Source organism: Gossypium hirsutum, chromosome D03 (assembly GCF_007990345.1).
Source record: "Gossypium hirsutum isolate 1008001.06 chromosome D03, Gossypium_hirsutum_v2.1, whole genome shotgun sequence".
NCBI classification, from domain to species: Eukaryota; Viridiplantae; Streptophyta; class Magnoliopsida; order Malvales; family Malvaceae; genus Gossypium; species Gossypium hirsutum.
Genome location: NC_053439.1, coordinates 18997471 through 19014407, shown reverse-complemented (window position 1 = coordinate 19014407; position 16937 = coordinate 18997471). Strand labels below are relative to the sequence as shown.

At 38.2% G+C, this 16937-nt stretch overlaps 1 non-coding gene across 1 annotated transcript; it reads right to left on the bottom strand.

Annotated features, from left to right (window-relative positions):
• Positions 1–6319: 6319 nt before the first annotated feature.
• LOC121215711 (small nucleolar RNA R71) lies at positions 6320–6426 on the bottom strand. The gene has a single exon (XR_005911687.1). It is a non-coding gene; the product is annotated as a small nucleolar RNA R71 (small nucleolar RNA).
• Positions 6427–16937: the final 10511 nt, after the last annotated feature.

Genomic DNA, 16937 nt, shown 5'->3' with positions numbered 1-16937 from the left:
CTCACATTGCATCCAACTCAAGACGTTTTATAATGGTTTCAATGCTTACACGAGGGTGGTAGTCGACACTTTTGCTAACGATACTCTCCTTTCTAAGTCTTACAATGAGACTTATGAAATCATTGAAAGGATTTGCCAGCAACAATTATCAATGGCCAACCAATCAAGCAGCTTTAGGAAGATGAGTGACTAGAATACATGAAGTAGACACTCCTCCCACTTCACTCGCATCTTAGGTATTCTCAATTTTCTTAATGCTTAAAAATTTTACCATTAATGGGTTTCATAGTTTTACAGCGCAACCACTGAATTAATTTGAAAATATAGTCTGTGTCTATTGTGGGGAAGTACATCTGTTCGAAGAATGTCCGTTTAACACAGAATTCGTTTATTAGATGGGTAACCAAAACCAAAACCAGGGAAGGCAAGGACTACAATCCAATTCCTATAACCCATCATGGCAAAACCACTCTAATTTCTCCTGGAGTAACCAAGGGGCTGGACCCAGTAACAAATACGCCTAACCTAGACCGATCCAGCCACCTATTTTTACCCAACAAGTTCAGAAAAAACCTCAAGCTGAACCATCCAATGGCTTAGAAATCTTGTTGAAGGCATACATAGTGAAGAATGATGCCTTAATCCAAAACCAACCAGCTACATTGAAAAACTTGAAAAACCAAATAGGCCAGCTTGCAACTGAACTCAGAAACTGACCACAAGGTGTTTTACCTAGTGGTACGGAGAATTAGAGGAATCCAAGGAAGGAGAATTGTAAAGCGTTGACATTGAGAAGCAGAAAGACATTAGAGCCCAACACCGTCGAAGTTGAAAAGGAGCCAGCTGATACTCAAGACTCAGAGGAAGTTCAACCGAGTGTTAAAATTTCAGTTTCCCCGAAACTTGAATCTGTAAAATCTGATAAGGTAACTTCTAAATCAGCTAATTCTGATAAACTAAGAACTTCATTAGATACAGAATCGCCACAGAAGACGAATCAACCAGTTCTAATAAAGAAGCTTCCATCACCCTACCCTCAAAGACTTCAGGAGCAGAAGCAGGAAGTTCAATTCAAGAAGTTCCTAGACGTACTCAAGAAACTTTATATCAACATTTCATTGGTTGAAGCACTTGAACAAATGCCGAACTACATCAAATTCATGAAGGATATCCTGTCAAAAAAATGAAGACTTGGAGAACTTGAGATGGTAGTCTTGACAAAGGAATGCAGTGCATATCTTCAAGACAAACTACCCCCAAAGTTGAACGATCCTAGATGTTTTACCATACCTTGCAAAATTGGGGAAACATATTGTGGTAAGGCACTATGTGATTTGGGTAGGAGTATCAACTTGATGCTCATGTCAATATTTAGGAAGTTGGGGATAGGTGAAGTTAGACTTACTACAGTTACACTTCAATTAACAGATCAATCCTTAGCACATCCAAAAGGAAAAATCGAGGACGTATTAGTACCTGTAGACAAATTTACTTTTCCTGCTAACTTTGTTATTATAGACTTTGAAGCAGAGAAAGAAGTGCCAATCATCCTAGGAAGACCTTTCCTAGCAATTTGAAGGACCCTTATTGATGTATAGAAGGGTGAGCTTACTATGCGTGTTCAGGATGATTAATTATGGAATTAATCATGGAAAAGGAACTCAACTATGTTAAGGACCTATTGGAACAAATTTTGACATCATACCCTCCAAATGATGAAGAAGAGGATGAATACCTAGCTTTGTAGAAGCTAATCAAAGGGGATTTAATCTGCAATCTCGTTTTGAATATTTGGAGTTAGAGAATAGCAATTATGCCCAACCAAAAGCGTCAATCGAGGAGCCACCTAAATTAGAACTGAAGGTACTTCCCTCACATTTAAAATATGTTTATTTAGGTAACGCTTCTACTTTACTTGTGATTCTTTCAGCGAAATTAACCATTGAGCAAGAAAAGAAACTTATCCTAGTATTGACACAATTCATGAAGGCTACCAGATGACCATAGCCGATATTCATGGAATTATCTCGTCTGTATGCATGCACAAAATTATCCCCGAATATGGCAAAAAAGGAATGATTGATGGAAAATAAAGACTGAACCCCATCATGAAGGACGTGGTAAAGAAAGAAATCATCAAGTGGTTAGATGCAGGTATAATTTACCGCATCTTAGACAGTTCGTGGGTTAGTCCGGTCCAGTGCATGCCAAAGAAAGAAGGTATTATGGTCATTCTCTATTCTCCTCTATCACTTTCTCTAAACTTTTCCTTCCCATTTTCCCTTTTGTTCAAGTGTCGATTTCTTCTCTTGGGAAAGAGGTCCTCGTCAGCCATTGTTGAGCAGCAAATAAAGCGTTCATAAGTCACCTTGATAGCCGAGGACAATGGAGAACGAAGAACGGAGTAATCAGTCAAGCCACGGAGAAACACCGGATTTGCTTCTTGTTCCCTATCTCTTTAAATTTCATTGTTTTTTTGACAAACATTTTTATGAATATTTATGCTATTGAAATGGTTATTTTAATAAATCTAGCTTGAATTTAATCCGTGTTGGGTTGATTATATTTTGCCTGCTTGAATTATTGAAATCGTGTTGTTATAGGCCTCGGTAAGATGCTTGATTAAGTAAAATCATTCCTAAGTTATTCTTGCAATATTAATTGTTAGGTAACTAATAAAATAATTATTTAAATGGATTGAAATTGTAATTAATCGACACAATACTTAATCAGTGCATGTTATTCTTCTAAGGTAGCTAAAGTTAATTTAGCATTGTATTTGGCAATACATATGCCTTGCATAACTTGCAAGATTTTTGTGATTAAACTGTTTCAAGGTAGAAATACTCTGTTACCTCACTCGATCTTTTATATGTTTGTGAAGATTGATTAATCGCTTGCATTGACATTGAAAAATGTTCAAGAGATTGATTAATGTAATAAGTATGTATGAGCAGTAGTTAGCAAATTACCGAGCTGCCGTGAATTTGTTCATACCAGTATAAACATAAGTTTAATAATTCTAAGTTAAAGGAATGTAATTAATCCAACACAATTATATCATCTTGATTAAACCTTATTTGAAATCGTGCATTAGAACCTTTTTATTTTTAATTTTTTTTACTTAGTTTTTAACCCTTGGTTTTTAATCATCTTTAAACCAAAATATTTTCCATCACCAAAGTGTTTTAACATTAATTTCATAAATATTCTTTTTTATAGTCCCTGTGGGTACGATAACTCAAATTTACTTGTCACTTTATTAATTGTTGTGATTGTGTACACTTGCACATTTTCGTCGTTCCAAGTTTTTGGCGCCGTTGCTGGGGACTATTTTTTAAAAAAAAGCCATTATTTGTGAATCTGTTTTTACATTTTGGTTTATTTATTTTCCTGTTTAAATCTTTACTTACTTAATCTTTCTGTGATTATTTCAGGTGTTTATGAGTATTGACCAGATTATCGACTTACTCTCTGTGGACCCTGAAATAGAACGAACCTTTCGACAGCAAAGAAGACAAGCGAACTAGAGAATGACCAAAGAGATAAACTTTGAGAATATGAATCAAGGAAACGGAGCAAACCTTGCTCAGAATCCTATCCTTATTGTTGATGATAGGGATAGAGCTTTGTAACACCCCAAACCAAGTCTAAACGTTATGACCGAATCTAGCGATGTCACATTGTAACACCTCTTTCCTGTATTCGACGCCGGAATAGGGTACGAGGCATTACTTGAAGACATACTATTGCTTACATATTAAACCGAGTTACAAAATTTCATCCAAATTAAAACTTTTAAATTATTAACGTGCTTTTATAATTTTTTACAACATATCCTCGAAATATTATATTCATAATAAATAGGGCCTACGAGACCCGATATTTACTCATGTAATTCAAAGCTTCATTTCCATTTTATTCAAGTCACAATTTCTCATGTTCACAATTCAAATCAATTTCTCAATCCAATATATATATTTCAATCATCTAAGAATATAATTCAAGTTACATGAACTTACCAGGCTAAATTGCAAAAATACCAAAATTCAGGGAAATTTTGGTAATTTTCTATTTTCCTCGAATTTTCACCCAATCTAGATATAAATTAATATTTCATTCAATTTATTAATTTAAATAATAAAACAATTCATTTCATGCAATTTGGTCGCTTTTTGACATCTTTACCAATTTACCCTTAAAATATTACTTTTATTCAATTTAGTCCTTGAACCTAAAACATACAAATTGGCCATTTTTAATGAGAACTCATGCTAGTTGAATTCATTTATTTTCCTCCTCCTCCTCTCCATTCCACATCCTTAATGTATAATATGCTTATATGTAACATTATCTATAATTCCACCATTTATTTATATATTAATTCAAAGCTGTCCACTTGAGTCATAGTCACAAAATTATTTATATCTTGAGTTACAGAACTCCAAATTAAGATCCGCTAAATTCCTATGAAACTAGATTCACATATATTCTTACCATAATATTTTCAGAATTTTTGGTTTAGCCAATAAGTACAGTTTATTCTTTAAAGATTCCCCTATTTCACTATTTGATAGTTCTGACCCCTCTTCACTAAAAATTAATTATCTCTTTGTACAAAATTTGGATGATGTTTCCGTTTGTTTTTATTGAAAATATACTAATTCAGGATTTTAAAAATATAAATTTAAGCCTCCAATTATTTGTATTCAATTTTTTATTATATTCCAAAGTCAAAACAGGGGAACCCGAATTCATTCTGACCTTGTCTCACAAAATTTATTATATCTCATGATTTACAATTCCATTACTTACACCGTTTCTTTTATAAGAAACTAGACTTAATAATATTTAATTCCATATTTTATTAATACTCTAATTCGATTTCCATAATTTATGGTGATTTTTCAAAAACTAACCTCCTACTGTTGCTGTCCAAAACTGTTTTAGTGCAAAATGTTGATTACTAGGTGTATAACTCCCTTATTCCCTTTCTCTATAATATTTCTCATCACTTTCACTTATTTATCTTCACTAATATATTAAGAACTTAAGACCTTATATAAGAAAACTCTACTATAACATTATTTACATGGTTTTTCAATAATATCAAACTTAAAAATATATTGAAATCTTGATGTTCTTACCTTATGCTATTGATTTCAATCTTTAACTTGATTTTCTCTCTCCTCTAACTTCTATTTATTAAATCTAACTTGATATTCTAGCTCCCCATTGTCTCCTTATCAATTTTCTCTCTTGGTGGCTATGGAAATTTCTTTGATTTCTAAGTGAAAATGGTGAATTTTTTGTGGGAGGACCAAATTGTAAAGAAAGGACAACTTCTTTCTTTTCCTCTCTTCTCACGTTGGTTGCATGGAAAAGATGATGATTTTTTTCATCATCTTTCCTCCCTTTTATATTAATCATTTAATAATAAATAATACTAAATCTCTTAATAAAATATTAATTACATAACATTTATCTATTTAATTAATTAAAAATATCACAAACATCATCATTACCTTCTAGAATTCTCTCTCTCTATTTGACCATTTTTCCCTTTATAATCTTTTGAAATTCCATCCTTGAGTCATCACATAATTTGGTAAAATTGCAATTTAGTCCCTCAAAATTCTTCACCTTTTCAATTTGGTCCTAATTCATCCATTTTCCTTAGTTTCTAGATTATTCCACTCTTAAAATATTTACACTATTGGTCCTTTAAATTTTTCATATTTACACTTTAACCCCTCAAATTTTGAGTATTTACTCTTGGGCAACAAAACTTTTCTCACTTTTGCAATTTAATCCTTTCTGAAATTAATATGTCATAATATACTTCCCAATGTTGACATAACTCAATATTAACTTTTTTATCACTTTATTTCCTTATTTTACTATATCAAGGATATTATCTTACTTTCTTACTGTAGTAATTTTCGGGGTATGACAAGCTTTATGATAGTATGTCGTGCCAGTATTTAACGATCTTAATTCGGGTATTAGGAGTCCCAAAATTGAGGCACAACAATTCGAGCTTAAGCCAGTCATGTTCCAGATGCTTCAGACTGTGGGCCAATTCAATGGAATGCCTACTGAAGATCCTCATATTCACTTAAGACTATTTATGGAAGTGAGTGATTCTTTAAAGTTAGCCAGAGTACCCAAAGATGCATTACGACTGAAGGTGTTCCCATATTCGCTAAGGGACAAAGCTCGTGCCTGGTTGAACTCATTGCCACCGAACTCTATTTTTACATGGAAAGAGTTAGCCGAGAGATTTCTCATGAAGTATTTCTCCCTGGGTGAGAATGCCAAGATAATGAATGAGATCACTGCCTTCCAAAAAATGGCTGATGAGTCCCTATATGGGGCATGGGAAAGGTAGAAAGAGTTATTACGAAAGTGCCCTCATCATGGAATCCAACATTGCATTCAAATTGAGACATTCTATAATGGTCTCAACGCTCACATGATGTGACAGCCCAAAGTTGACCCTAGTCGGGAAGTGGTTTCGGGACCGCTAAACCGAGTCACCGAAATGTTTGAATGTGATACTTATTGTCTAGAATATGTAATTATGAATGTGTGAAAATTTCAAGCTTCAATTTGGTTGATTTCATGTGAATTTAGTCAATAGGACTTATGTGAGAAAATTTTAAAATGTAATAGGTCAATGCGTAAGGACCTATTAGTGCATGTGGAAAAAAGGGGGGACTTGCATGTCAAATTTTCCCCCCTAATGAGTAGTGGCCGGCCATGACAAGGAATGATGGGCAAAACATGTCATGAAACATGTTTTGTTAATGGAAGAATAAAATAAGGAGTATGGGTAATAAAGAAATGGAAAACAAAAGAAAAAAAAGTGTGGTTGCCCCCCCATTGCCGTGAGCTAAAGAGAAGGAAGGAGAAAATTTTGTGTTCATCCTTTCTCACCTTCATTTAGCCTAAATTAGAAAGAAAAACAAAGAAAAAAAAATTTCTCATCCTTTGGTTCATCCTTGGCCAAAAATTTTAAGGAGGAAAGAAGAAGAAAGGTGAAGAGATTCGGCCATGCATGTAGCTAGGCTAAGGTATGTTTGATGATGTTCCATGAGATGCATGCATGTTTTAGTTGTTAGCTTGAGTTCTACCTAGCCCATGGTCTAAATCTTGCTATGTGATGGAAATGGCACTTGACCATGGATGCATCATTCTTGGTTGATGTTTGATGTTGTGGTGATGAGGCATGAGGATGAGTTAAGATTCGGCCTAGGTGGAGGTCATGTTAATGCCATTGCATGCAAAATATGAAGCTTGTAAATGATGCATGTGATGATGGCTTGATGATTCTTGAACCTCCTTTTTAGCATTTTTGTGTGAGCACATATGTGCATTGGTTGCTAAATGGAGAAGAATCGGCTAGCAAGATGTGTGCTAAGGCCGAATGTAACTTTGCATGTTAATGAGCAATGCATGTGTTAAATTGATGAAAAGGGGGAGGATGCTTTACTAGTGTGTATATGTGTGTATTAAGTGTTGAAATCGACCCCAAAAATAGACATGCATATTCGGCCAAGGGGAAAGAAATTAGCTAATATGTTGTGTTGGTGCATGATTTTTGCATGTATGAGACTTTAATGTCTAATGTATAAATATGGGCTAAGTGCCTTGTGTTCATCTTTTTGATGCCTAAATGATGAAATCAATTTATTTGTTTAATTAAGCTCAAGAGCAAAGGGGAAATAAATCCGATAAAGGGAAGGAAAAAGTGGTCGAATAGTTAGAGGAATCGTTCGACAACACCCGAGGTAAGTTCTTGAGTAAGAGAGCTTAAATTACGATGTGATTAAATCATGCTCTATGTGTGGCTATTGAGCCGAATGTGCAAGGACGATATGTGCCTTGTGTTTGAGTTTCGCAAATGAAAATGAAATATGAATGTGCCATGAATTATTGTTAGATGTGCATGATTAATTGAATGCTGTCCGGGCTAAGTCCCGAAGGCTTTGTGCTAAGTGAATACATCCGGACTAAGATCCGAAGGCATTTGTGCGAGATACTAAATCCGGGTTAAGTCCCGAAGGCATTCGTGCGAGTTATTAAATCCGGGTTAAGTCCCGAAGGCATTTGTGCGAGTTATTAAATCCGGGTTATGTCCCGAAGGCATTGTGTGAGTTACTAAAACCGGGCTATGTCCCGAAGGCATTTGAACGAGGAGCTATATCCGGATAAATCCCGAAGGTACGTGATTTGGTAATGAATGAGCTTGCTGTAAAATTCCAGCGAATACTCGAAAAACATCCCAATATGGGGATATGTTACGTATGTGTTGAATATAATCGAGCCCTTACAAATAAATGTTCGCTCAGTTGATAAACGAGCTACCGGCCTTCGGCTAAGTTAGTCTATTGTGTATGTACATAAGGGTTGTTAATGTTGTGAAGCAAGTTTGGTATCGGTAAATTGCGTATTATGAAATATTCCGTTTAGCTAAATGTGTGTTATTCTTTGTTTATGCTGGAATTCCTTGCTCAAAACTTACTAAGCATAAATTGCTTACTCGTTACACTGCTCCTCTGTTTTATAGATTTTTGGTTCTCCAGCTATCGGACTCGGGATCTTGAAGTCGAAGTCGCCCACACTATCAAAGGCTCTTTTGGGTACTATTTTGGTTGAATTTTGATATCGCATGTATAGGACTACCCATTGTGGTTTTTCGAGTTCTTTATGAAATGTATAAGTGTACAGCCATGCGAAAATGGCTTGTAGAAGTGGAGTATGGCATTAGACCATTCGTGTTTATGAATGTATAGATGGTTTCATGATGTAACTATAGTTGGAAGGGAAGTGTTGAGCAAATGATCAGCCACTGGAATGGCTAAGTATGATCATATGTGGGCTTATGTATGACAAGGCCCTAGTTGGTCCATGAAACCCCAAATTAGGTAAGGTTTACTTTGAAAACAGAAGCTGATAGCAGCAGTGGTGTGCATTGGAAAAATCACAAGAATTCGTAGGAGTGGAATTAAATAGTGAATAAATTATGTAATTGAACCTTGATGAATCTACTTTCATATGGAAGTAACGAAACAATCATAGGAACAGTACAGTAAGAGATATTCGGGTTCTTGTGGAACAGGGCCAGAACAGTTTCTGGATTCCCTGTTCCGACTTTGGAAATTCACTATAAATTGACCAGAGATAATTAGGGGTCATACCATATATGTATGGATTCCTCTCTGAGTCTAGTTTCCATAGAAACAAACGGCATCAGTATTGAATCTCTGTGCAGAGAGATATCCAAGTCGTAATGGGAAAAGGTCAGTGTAGTCGACCCCTGTAACATGGGAGACTTTGACTAATAAACTGTACTAATTGGCCCGACCAAAAATTCTAGAAAAAAATACATAGGTGGGGACATGAGTCTAGTTTCAGGTAAAAACCACAAAACTGATTTTCGAGTTGTGAAACTCAAGATATGATTTTTGAAGCGACTAGTACTCAGACTGGACAGTGTCTGGAAAAAATTTTTCAAAGTTTGTTAACATCTCGTGTCCGACTCCGGTGTCGGTCTCGGGTTCGGGGTGTTACATTTTATTGGTATCAGAGCTACGGTTTAGTCGATTCTAGGACTACCGTAATGTGTTGGGTCTAGCTATACATGCCATTTTATGTGATTACTTGATAGTGTGGTGACTTCTGAAAATTGTAAATGTGTTTATAGTAATGGATCCCGATCATGACCGAGAGGTAGCTGATGATCTTGAGAGTGTAGCGCCTGCTCCCGCACAAGGGACAGTGCCGGCAGACTCTCAACCTAATGCTAGTAATCCGAATGATGAAGCTAGACAAGCATTCTATAGCGTGATGAATGATTGGTTCAACCAATACATTCGAACTAATATGGCTGTTCCACAACCTCCATTCCCGACAAATACTACCCCCGCACCTACAATACCACCGGTAACGGACCAAATAAGGTCAAATAAGCCCCCAGTTGTCAGAATCCGAAAACATGGGGCTACTGAATTCAAGGCTATGGATAGCGATGATGCCGAGCAAGCTGAATTTTGGCTGGACAACACTATCCGGGTACTCGATAAGCTATCTTGTACACCCGATGAATGCCTAAAGTGTGCTATCTCCTTGCTACGTGATTCTGCCTACTATTGGTGGAGTACTCTGACTTCTGTTGTGCCCCGAGAGCAAGTAACTTGGGAGTTTTTTTCCAAACTGAGTTTCGGAAAAAGTATATCAGTCAGAGATTTGTTGATCAAAAACGGAAGGAATTTCTTGAGCTTAAGCAAGGCTCCATGTCGGTTACTGATTACGAGCGAAAATTTGTTAGACTTAGCAAATACGCTCGGGAATGTGTTTCGTCCGAAGCTATTATGTGTAAACGCTTCGAGGATGGGCTGAATGAAGATATAAAAATGTTCATTGGCGTTCTTGAAATATGAGAGTTCGTGGTACTTGTTGAACGAGCTTGTAAAGCCGAAGAGCTTAGAAAAGAAAAGCAAAGAGTTGATGAGGGAACTGGAGAGTTTCGTAAAAGATCCTCGGGAAGGTCTCTTCAACAGACATCGAAGAGATTTCGAGATGATGCGGGCCAGTTTAGAGGCACTTCGGGCCTTTTTAGACGAGATCGTGATCGACCCCCTGTGGGTACACGAGGCACTTCGGTCGCCAGTGTTGGGAATGAACGTCGAGATAGAACGAAGTGTCGATATTGCGGTAAATGGCATTCGGGGAGTTGTAGATTCCCTGACCGCTCCTGTTACAAGTGCGGATCAGTTGACCACTTCATTAAAGATTGCCCGAGGTTGTTTGAACAGAATGAAAATCAGAGTGGGAAACCGGGTGCTACCACTGCTCGGGGTAGACCATTTGGAATTACGGGCAATGCTAGTGGTGGTCAGAGAGGATCTAGAGATGATATAACCAGATCCGAAGCTCGTGCGCCTGCTAGAGCTTATGCTATACGTGCCCGCGAGGATGCTTCTTCGCCTGATGTTATTACCGGTACATTCACTCTCTTTGATACTAATGTAATTGCTTTGATTGACCCCGGTTCTACTCATTCTTACATATGTGAAACCTTAGCATCCAGTAAGACTTTACCTATTGAGTCTACTGAGTTCGTAATTCGGGTGTCAAATCCCTTGGGTCGTTACGTGCTTGTCGACAAAGTGTGTAAGAAATGTCCCCTGGAAATTCGAGGTTCCTGTTTTCCGGCGGACTTGATGCTTTTGCCGTTTGATGAATTTGATGTTATCCTTGGTTTGGATTGGTTGACCGCGCATGATGCGATTGTGAATTGCAAGAGCAAGACTATTGATTTGAGGTGCGCAAATAACGAAGTAGTCCGAATTGAGTCTGCGGACTTGGAGGGGATGCCAGCTGTAATATCAGCAATGTTGGCACAGAAATATGTAAGAAAAGGGTGCGAAGCATACCTTGCGTATGTACTTGATGACAAAGAATTAGAAAAGAAACCCGAATCTGTGCCGGTGGTTTGTGAATACCCGGATGTTTTTCCGGAAGAATTACCGGGTTTACCACCTGTTCGGGAGGTAGAGTTTGGTATTGAGCTTGTACCTGGGACTACGCCGATTTCGATAGCTCCGTATCGTATGGCACCAACCGAGTTAAAGGAGTTGAAAGCTCAGTTGCAAGAACTGACAGATAGAGGTTTCGCTCGACCAAGTTTCTCACCTTGAGGTGCACCAGTATTGTTCGTGAAAAAGAAGGACGGAACCATGAGGTTGTGCATTGACTATCGTCAGCTGAATAAAGTGACGATAAAGAACAAATATCCGTTGCCGCGCATCGATGATTTGTTCGACCAACTGAAGGGAGCCTCAGTGTTCTCAAAAATAGATTTGAGATCGGAGCTTTTTGGGGCTCGCCGGTTATTACCGACGATTTGTGAAAGGTTTCTCGATGATAGCCACGCCAATGACGAAGCTATTTCAAAAGGATGTTAAGTTCGAGTGGACGGAGAAATGTCAGAAAAGTTTCGACCAACTGAAAACTCATTTGACTGAAACTCCAATTTTGGTGCAACCCGAATCAGGTAAAGAGTTTGTCATTTATAGTGACGCATCCCTACTTGGGTTGGGTTGCGTATTGATGCAAGAAGGTCGAGTCGTGGCCTATGCGTCGAGACAATTGAAGCCACACGAGAGGAATTATCCGACCCATGATCTCGAACTAGCTGCCATCGTGTTTGCTTTAAAAATATGGCGACATTATCTGTTTGGTGAGAAGTGCCATGTATTTTCGGATCACAAAAGTCTCAAATATTTGATGACTCAACGAGACTTGAATCTGCGACAAAGACGTTGGCTTGAGTTGTTGAAAGATTACGAGCTTGTCATTGATTACCACCCGGGAAAGGCTAACGTGGTTGCGGACGCCTTAAGCCGGAAGTCATTGTTTGCTTTACGAGCGATGAACGTGCGTTTGTCTGTTCTACCAGACAATGTGTTAGTAGCTGAATTAAAAGCTAAACCATTATTGACTCACCAAATTCGTGAAGCTCAGAAAGTCGATGATGAATTGGTTGCAAAACGGGCTAAGTGTTTTCCGAACGAGGAATCGGAGTTTCAAATTGATAATGATGATTGTTTGAGGTTCAAAAATCGTTTGTGTGTTCCAAGGAATTCGGAACTCATTTCGATGATTCTGAACGAAGCCCATTGTAGCCGAATGTCAATTCACCCGGGGAGTACGAAAATGTACAACGATTTGAAACGTCAATTTTGGTGGCATGGTATGAAACGGGACATCTCCGACTTTGTTTCGAGATGTTTAATATGTCAACAAGTGAAAGCGGAACATCAAGTGCCTTCAGGATTACTCCAGCCGATCATGATACCCGAGTGGAAATGGGATCGAGTCACAATGGACTTTGTGTCCGGACTGCCCTTGTCAGCAAGTAAGAAGGATGCGATATGGGTTGTTGTTGATAGACTGACTAAGTCGGCTCATTTCATCCCCGTACGAACGGATTTTTCATTGGATAAACTAGCTGAATTGTACGTTTATCAAATTGTGAGATTACACGGGGTACCTGTTTCTATCGTGTCGGATAGAGATCCGAGATTCACCTCACGATTTTGGAAGAAATTGCAAGAAGCTCTGGGTACCAAGCTGCATTTTAGCACTGCTTTTCACCCCCAAACCGATGGTCAATCCGAGCGGATAATTCAGATACTTGAGGATATGTTGAGATGTTGCATCCTCGAGTTCAGTAGTTCATGGGAACGGTATTTACCTTTGATTGAATTCGGTTACAACAATAGTTTTCAATCAAGTATTAAGATGGCACCTTACGAGGCTTTGTACGGTCGTAAATGCCGTACACCATTGTTTTGGACCGAGCTCGGTGAAAGTAAAATTTTCGGAGTTGATTTGATTAAAGATGCTGAACAGAAAGTAAAGGTAATCCGTGAAAGTCTAAAGGTAGCCACGGATCGTCAGAAGTCGTACACAGATTTGAAACGAAAAGACATCGAGTATCAGGTGGGAGACAAAGTGTTCCTTAAGGTTTCACCTTGGAAAAAGATACTCAGGTTCGGCCGTAAGGGCAAGTTGAGCCCAAGATTCATTGGGCCGTACGAAATCTCCGAACGAGTTGGTCCGGTTGCGTATAGATTGATTTTGCCCCCGGAGCTTGAAAAGATTCATGACGTCCTTCATGTTTCGATGCTTCGACGCTATCGATCTGATCCATCGCACATAATTAGCCCATCAGAGGTTGAAATTCAAGTCGACATGAGCTATGAAGAAGAACCGATGCGTATCCTAGCTCGTGAAGTGAAGGAGTTGCGAAACAAAAGAGTTCCGCTAGTAAAGGTGTTATGGCTCAAACACGGGATCGAGGAAGCTACTTGGGAGACCGAGAGCTCGATGAAAGAACGATACCCAAACCTATTTACCGGTAAGATTTTCGGGGACGAAAATTTCTTAAGTGGGGGAGAGTTGTGACAGTCCAAAGTTGACCCTAGTCGGGAAGTGGTTTCGGGACTGCTAAACCGAGTCACCGAAATGTTTGAATGTGATACTTATTGTCTAGAATATGTAATTATGAATGTGTGAAAATTTCAAGCTTCAATTTGGTTGATTTCATGTGAATTTAGTCAATAGGACTTATGTGAGAAAATTTTAAAATGTGATAGGTCAATGCGTAAGGACCTATTAGTGCATGTGGAAAAAAGGGGGGACTTGCATGTCAAATTTTCCCCCCTAATGAGTAGTGGCCGGCCATGACAAGGAATGATGGGCAAAACATGTCATGAAACATGTTTTGTTAATGGAAGAATAAAATAAGGAGTATGGGTAATAAAGAAATGGAAAACAAAAGAAAAAAAAAATGTGTGGTTGCCCCCCCATTGCCGTGAGCTAAAGAGAAGGAAGGAGAAAATTTTGTGTTCATCCTTTCTCACCTTCATTTAGCCTAAATTAGAAAGAAAAACAAAGAAAAAAAAATTTCTCATCCTTTGGTTCATCCTTGGCCAAAAATTTTAAGGAGGAAAGAAGAAGAAAGGTGAAGAGATTCGGCCATGCATGTAGCTAGGCTAAGGTATGTTTGATGATGTTCCATGAGATGCATGCATGTTTTAGTTGTTAGCTTGAGTTCTACCTAGCCCATGGTCTAAATCTTGCTATGTGATGGAAATGGCACTTGACCATGGATGCATCATTCTTGGTTGATGTTTGATGTTGTGGTGATGAGGCATGAGGATGAGTTAAGATTCGGCCTAGGTGGAGGTCATGTTAATGCCATTGCATGCAAAATATGAAGCTTGTAAATGATGCATGTGATGATGGCTTGATGATTCTTGAACCTCCTTTTTAGCATTTTTGTGTGAGCACATATGTGCATTGGTTGCTAAATGGAGAAGAATCGGCTAGCAAGATGTGTGCTAAGGCCGAATGTAACTTTGCATGTTAATGAGCAATGCATGTGTTAAATTGATGAAAAGGGGGAGGATGCTTTACTAGTGTGTATATGTGTGTATTAAGTGTTGAAATCGACCCCAAAAATAGACATGCATATTCGGCCAAGGGGAAAGAAATTAGCTAATATGTTGTGTTGGTGCATGATTTTTGCATGTATGAGACTTTAATGTCTAATGTATAAATATGGGCTAAGTGCCTTGTGTTCATCTTTTTGATGCCTAAATGATGAAATCAATTTATTTGTTTAATTAAGCTCAAGAGCAAAGGGGAAATAAATCCGATAAAGGGAAGGAAAAAGTGGTCGAATAGTTAGAGGAATCGTTCGACAACACCCGAGGTAAGTTCTTGAGTAAGAGAGCTTAAATTACGATGTGATTAAATCATGCTCTATGTGTGGCTATTGAGCCGAATGTGCAAGGACGATATGTGCCTTGTGTTTGAGTTTCGCAAATGAAAATGAAATATGAATGTGCCATGAATTATTGTTAGATGTGCATGATTAATTGAATGCTGTCCGGGCTAAGTCCCGAAGGCTTTGTGCTAAGTGAATACATCCGGACTAAGATCCGAAGGCATTTGTGCGAGATACTAAATCCGGGTTAAGTCCCGAAGGCATTCGTGCGAGTTATTAAATCCGGGTTAAGTCCCGAAGGCATTCGTGTGAGTTATTAAATCCGGGTTATGTCCCGAAGGCATTGTGTGAGTTACTAAAACCGGGCTATGTCCCGAAGGCATTTGAACGAGGAGCTATATCCGGATAAATCCCGAAGGTACGTGATTTGGTAATGAATGAGCTTGCTGTAAAATTCCAGCGAATACTCGAAAAACATCCCAATATGGGGATATGTTACGTATGTGTTGAATATAATCGAGCCCTTACAAATAAATGTTCGCTCAGTTGATAAACGAGCTACCGGCCTTCGGCTAAGTTAGTCTATTGTGTATGTACATAAGGGTTGTTAATGTTGTGAAGCAAGTTTGGTATCGGTAAATTGCGTATTATGAAATATTCCGTTTAGCTAAATGTGTGTTATTCTTTGTTTATGCTGGAATTCCTTGCTCAAAACTTACTAAGCATAAATTGCTTACTCGTTACACTGCTCCTCTGTTTTATAGATTTTTGGTTCTCCAGCTATCGGACTCGGGATCTTGAAGTCGAAGTCGCCCACACTATCAAAGGCTCTTTTGGGTACTATTTTGGTTGAATTTTGATATCGCATGTATAGGACTACCCATTGTGGTTTTTCGAGTTCTTTATGAAATGTATAAGTGTACAGCCATGCGAAAATGGCTTGTAGAAGTGGAGTATGGCATTAGACCATTCGTGTTTATGAATGTATAGATGGTTTCATGATGTAACTATAGTTGGAAGGGAAGTGTTGAGCAAATGATCAGCCACTGGAATGGCTAAGTATGATCATATGTGGGCTTATGTATGACAAGGCCCTAGTTGGTCCATGAAACCCCAAATTAGGTAAGGTTTACTTTGAAAACAGAAGCTGATAGCAGCAGTGGTGTGGATTGGAAAAATCACAAGAATTCGTAGGAGTGGAATTAAATAGTGAATAAATTATGTAATCGAACCTTGATGAATCTACTTTCATATGGAAGTAACTAAACAATCATAGGAACAGTACAGTAAGAGATATTCGGGTTCTTGTGGAACAGGGCCAGAACAGTTTCTGGATTCCCTGTTCCGACTTTGGAAATTCACTATAAATTGACCAGAGATAATTAGGGGTCATACCATATATGTATGGATTCCTCTCTGAGTCTAGTTTCCATAGAAACAAACGGCATCAGTATTGAAGCTCTGTGCAGAGAGATATCCAAGTCGTAATGGGAAAAGGTCAGTGTAGTCGACCCCTGTAACATGGGAGATTTTGACTAATAAACTGTACTAATTGGCCCAACCAAAAATTCTAGAAAAAAATACATAGGTGGGGACATGAGTCTAGTTTCAGGTAAAAATCACAAAACTGATT